This window comes from Pongo pygmaeus, chromosome 7 (genome assembly GCF_028885625.2).
Source record: "Pongo pygmaeus isolate AG05252 chromosome 7, NHGRI_mPonPyg2-v2.0_pri, whole genome shotgun sequence".
NCBI classification, from domain to species: Eukaryota; Metazoa; Chordata; class Mammalia; order Primates; family Hominidae; genus Pongo; species Pongo pygmaeus.
This window is the reverse complement of record NC_072380.2, coordinates 139,386,044-139,398,979: the sequence shown is the minus strand read 5'-3', so window position 1 is coordinate 139,398,979 and position 12,936 is coordinate 139,386,044. Positions and strand designations below refer to the sequence as shown.

Here is a 12,936-nt window from a genome sequence, read left to right as displayed (position 1 = left end):
TGGATGGGGACAAGTCCCTCCTGGTGTTTCACTTTCCCCAGCTATAAAATGGGTACGAGCAGAATAACAAAACCTGCCCTGTGAGGTTTATGGAGGATGAACCAGGTAATACAGTATGTGCCCCAGAATGAATCTTACTACTTTCTCAGAAACAAGGCTTCATCTTTTTGCTGGCTTATGGCTATGCAGAGTGGTGACAGCTACTCTGATTTGCAAAAGCTGAGTAAATATAGCTTTTATACTTATACTTTTGGCTCAGGCTCTAAATAGCCCTTGTCTGGCATTTCCAAATACTTTTTGTGCCCTTAAGACAAAAGCCTCATTCTATGCCCTCATTAATCCATTACCTCAAAAATGCTTCCTGAACACCTATTAAGTGCTAGTCAGAGTGACAGGCTGTGAGTCTCTACAGGGCAGCAACTGAGCAGAGGTACTCAAGGCAGGTGTTCACTAAGGATTCCTAGAGCTGGGTTGCTAGGCTCAGCTGAGCAGCGGAGTACAGTGAAACACACAGGGCTGCAACCACAGAGCCTAGGGCAGGGCTCTCACCTTAGAGCAAAGGTAAGTCCTCGCCATATGAAGCAAGAACTTCACCCTTCACCCATACAATCCAGCCAGATCTTTCATTCAGCAAACAGGCAGTTAATGCCCTGTGCAACCAGCCTTAGTAACATCCTTTCTTGAAGTTTGCTCTTTTTAACAGGCTCTTACAAATGTTTAACTTTGTAAAGTTTTTTGTTTGTTTTGTGTGTGTGTGTTTCTCCTCCTTAACCCACACTTTACCCTGTCAACTTCCTCCTGGCTCCAGTTAACTCATTCGCTTTGCAAACCTGAGTACATACTTGAAATTCAAAATCACTTCTTGGCCAGGCGCCTGTAATCCCAGCACTTTGAGAGCCTGAGGCAGGCGGATCACTTGAGGTCAGGAGTTCGAGACCAGCCTGGCCAAGATGGTGAAACCCCATCTCTACCAAACAATACAAAAATTAGCCGGGCATGATGGTGGGCACCTGTAATCCCAGCTACTTGGGAGGCTGAGGTGGGAGAATCACTTGAGCCTGGGAGGTGGAGGTTGCAGTGAGCCCAGATCACGCCACTGCACTCCAGCCTGGGTGACGGAGTGAGAACTTGTCTCAAAAAAAAAAATCACTCTTTGAAGGAGTGGTTCTCTTAACTCCCCTCCTCCAGAATATGAATTTCTGACTCCTCCAAAGAGAGATCCAGTTACTCCAGAGGTAATTGTTAGGCATGTACCATAAGGAGGCCACTGCACTGGAGAATGGGGGAGTTATATTGGCACAATAAATCCTAGGCTCCTAGCAAGATAGGCAATGACGACCAAATGAGCAAACGAAATCACTCTTGTGATCAGTGTTACGCAGCAGACAAAAATGGCTGAGAATGAGTGAGTGGGGTGACCAGCTAGTTAGCAAAGGCCCCTTCATGAACTTAATTTGAAGCATAAAGAACTCAAAATATTTAGCTTTGAGAAGAGAGAGATGAAGAGCATGCCAGGTCCAGGGGGGTGGTCATGTCACAGGCTGAGGTTATCATGAGCTTGGTATAGGCAGGAAGCCAAGGACCGGTGTGGCTCAGTGGGTAACTGGGAGGCTGGCAACGGATGAGGCTGGAAGGATGGTGAAGAGTCAGGCTCATGAATGGACATGGAGCTGCAAGGTGACGGCTTCATCATCCACTGATGGGTCAAAGAGGCATGTGGAATACGACGACAAAGAAACTCAGCCATAGTGGTTGATGTCCAGGCCAGATAGGTGGCCGGGGTTACACCCACTCCATGGCGCTGCCTGAGTCTAACTCTTGGCTCCGCAAATCACTAGCTGCGTGGCCATGGGCAAGATGCTTAAGCTTCTTATGTCTCTCTTTTCTCATCTGTGAAATGAGGATAATGATCATAATGCCTACCTCACAGGTGAGGGTTACATGAATGAATGCATGTAAAGCTCTTAGAAAGGTACTGGATACACTAAGCATTCAACAAATGTTAGCTGCTTCTATTTATTAGAATTTGTGAATTCTCTATCATCTGAGGTGTAATCCTCAAGCTCCCAGACTCAAAAACCCAGCTGTCAACTCATGGAAAGTAGAGAGTCACATGTACCCAGCCCACAGAGTCAGATACATAAAACCAGACTGCCAGTCTACTGATTAACACAAAGAAATGGAGTTATCAGGTTAATTTGTATTCCCGCTAAGAATATCCATACAGGCAGCCAGATGCCCTTCAAGAGGTTGCTCAGTTGTCAGGAAGAAGAACATGCTCGATAATGTTAATGGTGGGTGTCCAGTCAGCTTCATTCAACTTCATTATATACTGGGAATTTCTTCTTCACAGACCCAACTCTCGAATTAATGTAGGGGACTATCTGCTTTACTTAGAAAGCACTGAAGAGCCAGGCGTGGTGGCTCATGCCTGTAATCCTAGCACTTTGGGAGGCTGAGGCAGGTGCATCGCCTAAGCTGAGACCACCCTGGGCAACATGGTGAAACCCTGTCTCTACTAAAATACAAAAAATTAACTGGGTGTGGTGGCGCGCGCCTGTAGTCCCAGCTACTCAGGAGGCTGAAGCACAAGAATCTCTTGAGTCCCAGAGGCAGAGGTTGCAGTGAGCCAAGATAGCGCCACTGCACCCTAGCTTGGGCTACAGAGTGAGCCTCCGTCTCAAAAAAAAAAAAAAAAGGAAAGCATGGAAGACACATTACCCCTGGAGGCCACTTCCACCATCTTTTTGCTTCTCTTGGAGACTGTTTTTTGGAAAGAGACATTCATTCTTTAGGTATTGTTATGGACAGAATGTTTGTGTCCCCTCGAAATTCACATGTTGAAATTCTAACCTCCAATGTGTTGCTGTGGACAGCTGATCTGATACCTCGGTTCTTGTCTTCTTCTTCTTCTTCTTTTATCTTTCTTTTTTTTTTTCTTTTTTTTTCTTTTGATGGAGTTTTGCTCTTTTGCCCAGGGTAGAGTGAAGTGGCGTGATCTCGGTTGAGCTCACTGAAATCTCCACAGCTCTCCCACACCAGCCCCACCCTGCCACCAGGGTTCAAGCGATTCTCCTGCCTCAGCCTCCTGAGTATCTGGGATTACAGGCGCACGCCACCACACCTGGCTAATTTTTGTATCTTTAGTAGAAACGGGGTTTCACCACGTTGGCTAGGTTGGTCTCAGACCTCAGGTGATCCACCCCCGGCCAGCCTCCCAAAGTGCTGGGATTACAGGCGTGAGCCACTGTAACTGGCTGGTTCTTGTCTTCTTAGTTTAAAATAACTTAAATAAGAGACACACAGCAAAGGAGGTACAGCACAGAGTAATGTATTCAAAAGAATATTTTGAAAGTTAGGTGCAGAGGCCGGGCGCGGTGGCTCATGCCTGTAATCCCAGCACTTTGGGAGGCCAAGGAGGGCAGATCACCTGAGGTCAGGAGTTCATGACCAGCCTGGCCAACATGGTGAAACCCTGTCTCTACTAAAAATACAAAAATTAGCCAGGCATGGGGGCGGGTGCCTGTAATCCCAGCTACTTGGGAGGCTGAGGCAGGAGAATTGCTTGAACCTGGGAAGCAGAGGTTGCAGTGAGCCGAGACCATGTCATTGCACCACCGCACTTCAGCCTGGGCAACAAGAGTGAAACTCCATCAAAAAAAAAAAAAAAAAGAAAGAAAGAAAGACAGACAGAGAGAGAGAGAGAGGGAGGGAGGGAGGGAAGGAGGGGAGGGGAGGAAGGGAGGGAGGGAGAGAGGAAGGAAGGAAAGAAAGAAGGAAGGAAGGAAGGAATGAAGGAAGGAAGGAAGTTAAGTGCAGAATAGATAGTGCACCCTGAAAGATAGAGGATTCAGGGTGGGCTGATTGTAAGTATGAGACAGCAAAGACTGGCACTAGGGAGACTCCCTTTATGGGAGTCTTACACAATTATAAAGAGATGGAAAGAGGTGTTACTAGTAAGCATGTTCTGGATGGTCTTCTGGGTGCTCACGTGCAATAGCTGTTCATGCTTGCTTCTATACCACATGTCTCGTTAGCATCTTAAATCTCCACCCAAGGGTGTGTTTTTACTATTATAATGAGCAAAGGGTCAGTTTGAGGACAGTTAAAGTCAAAATGCACATGCTATCTAGAAGGGAAAGTTCCTACTGGAAGATAGCTTTGCTGGAATGTGCCCAACTACAATGTGAATGCTGAGGCCTATTGTGTTGACTGTAGGGTCACCACAGTTGCTGCGTCTGGAGAACATTGACTACCTATCCTGCCTCATTGGTATTAGGAGGTGAGGCCTCTAGGAGGTTAGTAGGTCATGACGGTGGAGCTCCTATGAGTGAGATAAGTGCCTTTATAAAAGGGACCCCAGCGAGCTCTCTTGCCCTCTATCTGCCATGACAGGATGCAACCAGAAGATGGCAGTCTGCAACTCATTAGGATCTAACCATGCTGACACCTTGATCTCAGACTTGGAGTTTCCAGAATTGTGAGAACTAAATTTCTCATATTTATAAGCCACCCAGTCTATTGCACTATGTTATAATGGCACAAACTAAGATAGGCATGTTAATGCCTTTGAGAGTTATTGATGTATTCTACGTATCTTTGATCTTATTCTTACAGAAAAGACAAGGTCATGGCATCCTTGCCCTCAAGAGTCAAAGAGGTAATATTCTTGAAGATAGAGATGCAGGATGGAGTGGAAATTGCTAGAAGTCAGCTGCCCATTAAAAATATAATGCAAGCCCAAATGCAAACCACATACATAATCTAAATTTTTATAGTGGCCACATTTTTAAAAAGTAAAAAGAAACAAGTGATTTAATTTTAATAACATATTCCACTTAACCAAATAGATTCAAAATTTTGTCATTTCAACATGTAATCAATATTTTAAAATTGGTAAGATATTTTATTTTTTTGTATTGTCTTGGAAGTTGGTATACATTTTGCATTTATGACATATTTCAGTTCAGACTAGTTACATTGCAGATGCTCAATAGCCATATGTGACCAGTGGCTGCCATGTTGAGCTACAGAGCTGTTATTTCCTGGTGAATTTGGCTGTGTTTCCTGGGCCCAATTTCTTAACCTCTCTGAAATTCAACTGCCTAGTCTACAGTGCCTGGCACACCATAGGCATTTAGTAACTTAGAATTAATTTTCTCATCTGTAAATTAAGAATAATCCTATACCATTAAGATTGTTGTGAGCATAAATAGAGGTGGCTCATAAAAAGCCCTTTTATTTATTCATTTAACCATAGCTTATTGAACCTAGCACGTGTCAACCACTGTGCTAGGAGCTCAGGATGCCTCCAGTGAACAAACAAAATCTCTGACTTCATAGAGCTTATAGTCTAACTAGGAGAGACAATAAACAAAAATAATTTAGCAAATTATACAGAATACTAAAAGGTGATAAGGGAGTGGAATAAGGGATAGATAATAGAGTAGAAAAGGGGATAAGGAGCACGTATGGGAGAACGCTTAGAATTTTAAATAGGGGTTTCAGGGAAGACACCAAGGTGCTAGTATCTGAGTCAAGACTTAAAGGAATGGCTGGGCGCGGTAGCTCACACCTGTAATCCTAGCACTTTGGGAGGCCGAGGTGGGTGGATCACTTGAGGTCAGGAGTTTGAGACCAGCCTGGCCAACGTGGCAAAACCCTGTCTCTACTAAAAATACATGAATTAGCCAGGTGGGCACCTATAATCCTAGCTACTCAGGAGGCTGAGGCAGGAGAATCACTTGAACCTGGGAGGTGGAGGTTGCAGTGAGCCGAGATTGTGCCACTGCACTCCAGCCTGGGCGACAGAGCAAGACCCTGTCTCAAAAAAAAAAAAAAAAAAAAGACTTAAAGGAGCACTCTATGAAGATATTGGGGAAGAACTTGGTGAGGAGGGGAAGTACTCCAAGCAGAAGGAAAAAAGGAACAGCCATGGGGGAGAAACAATAAGGGGCTAGTATGTCTGGAGGTGTAAATGATGAGGTGTCAGAGAGGTTATGGGGGAGTGGGGTCTTAGGAGCTATTGTAGGAAGTTGGCCCTTCTGCAAGGAAGATGGGGAGCCATGGTAGGGTTTTGAGCAGAGTGACCTAGCTTGGCTCTTGGTCTCACAGGATCCCTGGGGCTACTGTGTTGAGAATAGACTTTAGTGGAGTGAGTAACCCACAGAGATCCCTTCGCCCCAGGATAGATAGGAATTAACCAACTGGATTTGTTGAGCCCTATGTCCTAAATGCTGGGTGGGTGGTCCCCCCCCCACCCATTTGTCCTGCAGAAAGCCACGCTGAAGAAATGCTGTCTTCCTCTCTCATGTCTGAACGCTTCTTCCCTGGAAGCATGAAGAATGCCCAAGGAAAGAAAAGGAGGTCAGGTTTGCTCTGCCAAAGCCGCTCTCATTATTGACAGCCCTGTCTCCTCTCCGAATATCTCATCCTCTTCTTCTTGCACAAGAAGTGCAAAATAAGACTCTTAGAATTTAGATTATATTTTGAAATCCCCACATTTGGATTTGCAGATATGCCAATATTTGGATTTGTCAAGCTGTAATTTAAGCTGGTCTCTCCCCTGGAACTGCCTGGTGAAATGCATCTTTCATGAGGTTTCTGCAGGAGCCCAGCTACAAGCTCAGACTCCCAAGCACAAATCAAACTCTGGTTCAACATAAACAATATGATGTCAGGGCCTCCTAAAACAGCAGGCCTCCAGCAGGGACTGGCTTCGATGTCTCCCCACCCATGTACCCTCTTCCAGGAAAAGATTAAAAGCTTCCTCACAGACAATTTAGCTGCAGGATTAATGCATGGAGAGCTGGTTTGGGGTGGGCTGCAGCCTCAGACCCTTTCTCAGGGTACCGCTTTTCACCCCTACCCACAGGGTAAACTAGCTCTTGCCCAGTCAGCTTCAGAATCTGCTCTGTTGATCTAAGCAAATAAAATGCAGAAGCCAAGGAAAAGGATGTCATTCCACAGCCTCTGGGCTTCCTTCCTTCATCTGAAGGTCACGTAATAATTCAGCCAAAATGTAAAACTCTTTATGCAGGACTTAAAGTCAAAGGCAGGCAGGCTGGGAGGGCTAAGGAAAGCAGTTACAGGCCAGCAGCTCTCAAAGGTGAGACAGGCCCAGGCCTCACCTATTGTGAAGAGTCTGATTTTAAAATAAAAATGAATGCCAAAAGCAGGCTATAATATGCATTGTCCCTTTTATTGGCTGGCCCTGTCTATGCAGCTGCTGCTGTATGTATAACCTCACCTGGCAATGGGGGCTCGTTGTAAGAGTGGGGACTGGACTAAAACATCAATTTGTCTTTGCTCTCCTCCCCCTTCCCTGCTCTATCCTAGCAATATCCCCAGCTTCACCCACGTGACAGCCCTTGGCTTAGGGAGGGCAATGACCAAGACAGGGAGGCACCCGAGCAGGGTGGCCAGCTGTCCTAGTTTGCCTAGAATGTGTTGGGCCTTTCAGTGTTGAAACCAGGAAAGTCCTTGGCCAACTAAGTATGCTGGTCACTCAGACCTGTCAGTTTCTGGCTGAGCAAACAAACATATATGCTGGTGTTCCCTGAGGCTGCTTGACAGTGTGAAAAACAGACTTGGAAGCAGCCAGGTTTGGATTCGAATCCAGCCTCTCCCCTTGCAGTAGGCAAGTTTCATATTGACCTCCCTGGGCCTTTGTATTCTTATTTGGGAAATGTCAACCACAGGACTGATAGGGAGATTTTGTAAGAGGATGCCCACAATAAATGGTTACCTTTTTATTCCCCATTACAAAATCTTATCTAGGCCAAGTGTGGTGGCTCAGGCCTGTAATCCCAGCACTTTGGGAGGCCCCGGCAGGCAGATCATGAGGTCAAGAGTTTGAGACCAGCCTGGCCAACATGGTGAAACACCATCTCTACTAAAAATACAAAAATTAGCCAGGTGTGGTGGCGCACGCCTGTAGTCACAGCTACTCGGGAGGCTGAGGCAGGAGAATCACTTGACTTGGGAAGTGGAGGTTGCAGTGAACTGAGATCGCGCCACTGCACTCCAGCCTGGGTGACAAAATGAGACTCTGTCTCAAAAAAAAAAAAAAAAAAATCATTGTCTTCATTTTAAAATCATTATCACGGAGTGTCAATAATGCCTGGCATCTACATAGCCTTTAGGATTTACAAGGTGCTTCCATATAGAGAGTTTCATCTGAGGATTCACAAGTGAGGCAAACAGTATCATCAGCCTCCCTTGAGAGTTTGGAAAATGAAGCCCGGAGTGGAGAAGAGACACCTCGGAGATTACGCAGTTGGCAAACAGGATTAGCCCAGGTCACCTGGCTCCATTTGCTATTGCTTACCTCCAAAAGTCACAACAAAACCCCCGCAGTGAATAAGAGGTGCAGGTAAGTCTAAGGATTTCCCACTGTAAGGAAGGGTGGAGGGAGCTGTTTCCCAGCAAACTCACTCAGCTCTTTGCTGCTGCCATGAGCCTGGGGCCCAGCCTAGGGAACAGGCAGAGTTCCAGATTGCCTAATCAGATAAATTCTGCCCTCGTGCTCCTGTTTTGTACTTCTTGGAGCAAGCCATTTAAACTGAGATCTCTACCACACCTGCAGAGTCAGGGCCGACGCCTTGTCAGGTAGAAACGTCAATTCTCAATTATTCCCCCACTGGTCCAGACAGGAGTACTGTGAGAGTGACTAACTGGCATTCAACACAACTTGTTTTTATTGAGTGCCTCCTCCGAAGAGGTGTGTGGGATGTGACACTCAGGTCACTGTTGGGGGGATGAAGCTGCAGTATGGCTGAGAATTCAAATCCAACTAATATTTCTTTATCGAACTGCTGCTCTTGGGGAAGGCATTTTCCCAGCCTGCCCTTTGCTTTCCTCCAGCCTCCATCTGCTTGGGATGCCTTTCCTCCCACAGCCCAGGCCTCTGTGGGACCTGCTTCCTTTCTAGCTCCTGCAGTCCATTTCCTGTAGGGCAGCTGCCTGGACGCCCTTAAATCCAAATGCTCGCCCACCTCTCTACCTGCGTCTCCTATCATAGCTATACTCACTCACTGTACTCTGGTCACAACTGTAGTCTTTCCTTTTTCCTAAACACTTCCAGTCTTTTCCTCCTCTAACCTTTGCTCTTGGTCTTCCCTCTGGAGGTAATATCAAGGCTGGCTCCTCATCCTTCAAGTCTCTGCTCATTTCTATTTCCTCAGGAGCCCTTCCCTGACCATCTTAACCCAAGTAGGCCACCCCCATCACCCCCTCCTTACTGACAGCTATTCAATCCCATTTCCCTATTTTACCCTCTTCATAGCCCTGCTCTCTCTCTCTCAGATATTTCCATTGATTCATTTACTTATTTATTATTTGCCTCCTCCCATCAACATGTAAACGCCATAAGAGCAGGGACGTTGTTTGCTACATCCACAACTGTATCCTTGGAGTCTGGTAAACCCAGACACTCAAATATGTGTTAAATATTGTAGAATCTGTTGGACTCTATTTAAAACAAAGAAGTTAAAAGCATGGGCCTGGCCGGGCACAGTGGCTCACGCCTCTAATCCCAGCACTTTGGGAGGCCAAAGTGGGCAGATCACCTGAGGTCAGGAGTTCAAAACCATCCTGGCCAACATGGCAAAACCCCATCTCTACTAAACTTATAAAAAAATTAGCCCAGCGTGGTGGCAGGCACCTGTAGTCCCAGCTACTCGGGAGGCTGAGGCACGAGAATCGCTTGAACCCGGGAGGCGGAGGTCGCAGGGAGCCAAGATCACACCGTTGCACTCCAGCCTGGGAGACAGAGTGAGACTCCATCTCAAACAAACAAACAAACAAAACAAAAAGCACGGGCCTGGAAGTAAAGTGGGCTTGTATGATCTTTCCACCTACCAGCTGGGAGAAACCATGGCCTCTCTAACCTTTCTTCTCCTTCATAAAAGAATCAAGAGCTCACTCCATGGGAGTTATTATTAATTTTAGAGTTGTGTTTCCCCTGTGAGCCCAAGACCCTGTTGGCAGGCACTTGGTCATTAATCTCTGTATCCACTATGCCCTGAAACATCACCTTACTGCCCCAGCATCCTCTATTTCTTATTACAGGACATGTCACAGTGTCCTAAAGAGTCTATTTATTTCTCTGTCTCCTCCAATATGGTGACTACCTGGGGACACGAACATGTAAGAAACCTAGCACAGTGCCCATTGTAGAATTGGATGCACAGTGATTAAGACTAGCAGGCACCCAGTATGTCTTCATGAAATGTATTTTGGACTAAGTCCTCTTTAGAAAAGACATGAATAGCCGGGCGCGGTGGCTCACACCTGTAATCCCAGCACTTTGGGAGGCCGAGGCTGGTGGATCACGAGGTCAGGAGATCGAGACCATCCTGGCTAACACAGTGAAACCCCATCTCTACTAAAAATACAAAAAATTAGCCAGGCGTTGTGGTGGGCGCCTGTAGTCCCAGCTACTTGGGAGGCTGAGGCAGGAGACTGGCATGAACCTGGGACGTGGAGCTTGCAGTGAGCCAAGATCGCGCCACTGCACTCCAGCCAGGGCGACAGAGTGAGACTCCATCTCAAAAAAAAAAAAAAAAAGAAAAAGAAAAAAAGAAAAAAGACATGAATAAATATATTAATTAGAATATGAATTTTAATACATGAATTAGAGAATAATACCAGATAGCATATGATCAAGTGCTGAGTTACACATATTCAGGTAATAAAATGTGTAGTACAGATATTGGATGGCAAAGGTGGCCAACAGAGAGCTTCCTGGACTAGGCAAGGGACCTAGGTAGGTGAGGTGTCGGGGACGGGGACTGGATCCAACTGGAGAATATATTTCATCTGCAAGGCAACTACCACTTCTCTCCAGCAATTTGTTGCCATCCTGGAACACAGGTCTGATTATCTCATATCTCTATTTTATTTTATTTAGAGACAGAGTCTCACTGTTGCCCAGACTGGAGTACAGTGGCATGATCTCGGCTCACTGCAACCTCTGCCTCCTGGGTTCAAGCAATTCTCCTGCCTCAGCCTCCCTAACAGCTGGAATTACAGGCACGCCCCACCACACCCAGCTACTATTTTGTATTTGTAGTAGAGACAGGGTTTCACCATGTTGGCCAGGCTGGTCTTGAACTCCTGACCTCAAGTGATCCACCCACCTTGGCCTCCCAAAGTGCTGAAATTACAGGCATGAGCCACCACGCCCAGCCAAGTCTCATATCTTTAGATTTTTCAAATGAAACTGGGAATATGAATTTTTTAATATCTCCCAAGTTTTCAAATTGTTGACAACAAGCTTACATTTATTAAACAACTATTCGAAATGAGCAAAGCATGTTTGAGAGCCATGTTGTAATCTCTGACCAAGTGTTCTAGGTGACAAGACGGATGTTGAACCCTCAACAGGCATCCATGGAAGGATCTACACTAGAGGCCAGCTATCAAAAGGCAACATTTCTTCACTCACTTACTCACTTACTGCCCCATAAGCAATTCTTGACCTATGGCCAAATTTTCCCCTAAGACATCCATCAAGCATTTATTGAGTACCCACTCAGTGCTAGGCATTTAGATATAAAATGGATCAGGGCTTGTTCCCTCTGAGACTTTATAGTTGGTCAGTTCAAGATATGTTGTTGAGCCACTATTGTGCACCTGAGAACAGCTCATCAAGACAAAAGGAGACACACCTAGACAGCTAGGCATTGCTTCCTCACCCACCAGATCTCTGACCTAGAGTGCTGGTAGCAAATTGTCATACTACTGTGTCCTCTCAGTTCAGTTCTCCCATTCCCAGCCATCCCAGTAGCACCTAGGAGCAAAGTGGCCTCCCAAATCAGACCGTAGCAGAGTTCTCCCAATCTGATGAACATAGGATGACCAGTCATAATCTCTGTAAGCCTAACTCTTGTCTATAATATGGTGATCATATGATGGCGACAAATATCACTCAGGTAACAGCAGCCCCCTACACCATTTGCTATCAAAAGGACTGGGGTGTGGTGGACTCATTCAGTCACATGCGCCTGAGGCCAGCCAGTCTGAAATTATTGAAATAGAATTGCACAGCACACAGTAGCCTCATGTTGATCTAACTTATACTGTGATCTCAGACTTGCTGAAGGACTAATTTCTATCAGAGGCCTGCCAATATTGATTGTTTGGACTCAAAATTACATAAGTAGATTGATTTTTATTTTTTTCTCCTAAACTAGAAAGGATCACAGTAGTGCTAGTATATTCCTGTTTCCACTGGCTGGTTATACATGCTGGAAAAAATTAGTCAAAAGAAAGCAATGGAAGACAGAATACAGGTCTTGAATTGCATTCTTAAGTTCCCCACGAATAAGTTTGGGTGCTTGCAGTAGTGCCTAAACTTGTTTATTGTAAACAGAGCTGTTAATCCTCCACCCTCACCGGACCCATTATTTTAAAAAAATAAACAACAACAACAACAAAAAACACTTTGGTAGCCTACATTTTGGTAAAAGAAACGAAACCAGTGGAGAGGTGGAAGTGTCCTTTTGTGGTGGAGGTTAGTAGGCATTACTGGTCTCCTGTCACTTCCCTAAGTCAACAGGAAGGAAATATATCCACTAGGGGCCTCTGCTAATTTGTTTCTAATTTAAGGACAATTAGGCAATTCCTACATCCCCTAACCCCCTACCCCCCCCCCCCCAAAAAAAGCAGTCAGAGCTGCACGCTTCTCTCACTATCCAACGAACTAGTACCTCTCTGGAAATAACGGAGGTTATGAACTTTGTACTAACTTCCAGGGGTATCTAATAAACAGAGCGGTGGTCTTGGGACCCAGTCAGTGAATAAGTCTTCGTTCTGTTTTATACTGTTTCTTTTCTGTGATTTTCTTTTCTACCCCAAAGTTTCCCACTACTAACTCTGAAACACCTCTAGGATGACGCACTCTTCGAGCTGTCCTGGTGAAGAATCCTTTCT

At 45.6% G+C, this 12,936-nt stretch overlaps 1 long non-coding RNA gene across 2 annotated transcripts in view; it reads right to left on the bottom strand.

Annotated features, from left to right (window-relative positions):
• The window catches only part of LOC134740045 (uncharacterized), a 338,647-nt gene that overhangs the window by 324,359 nt on the left and 1,352 nt on the right, over positions 1 to 12,936 (bottom strand). The window lies entirely within an intron of this gene.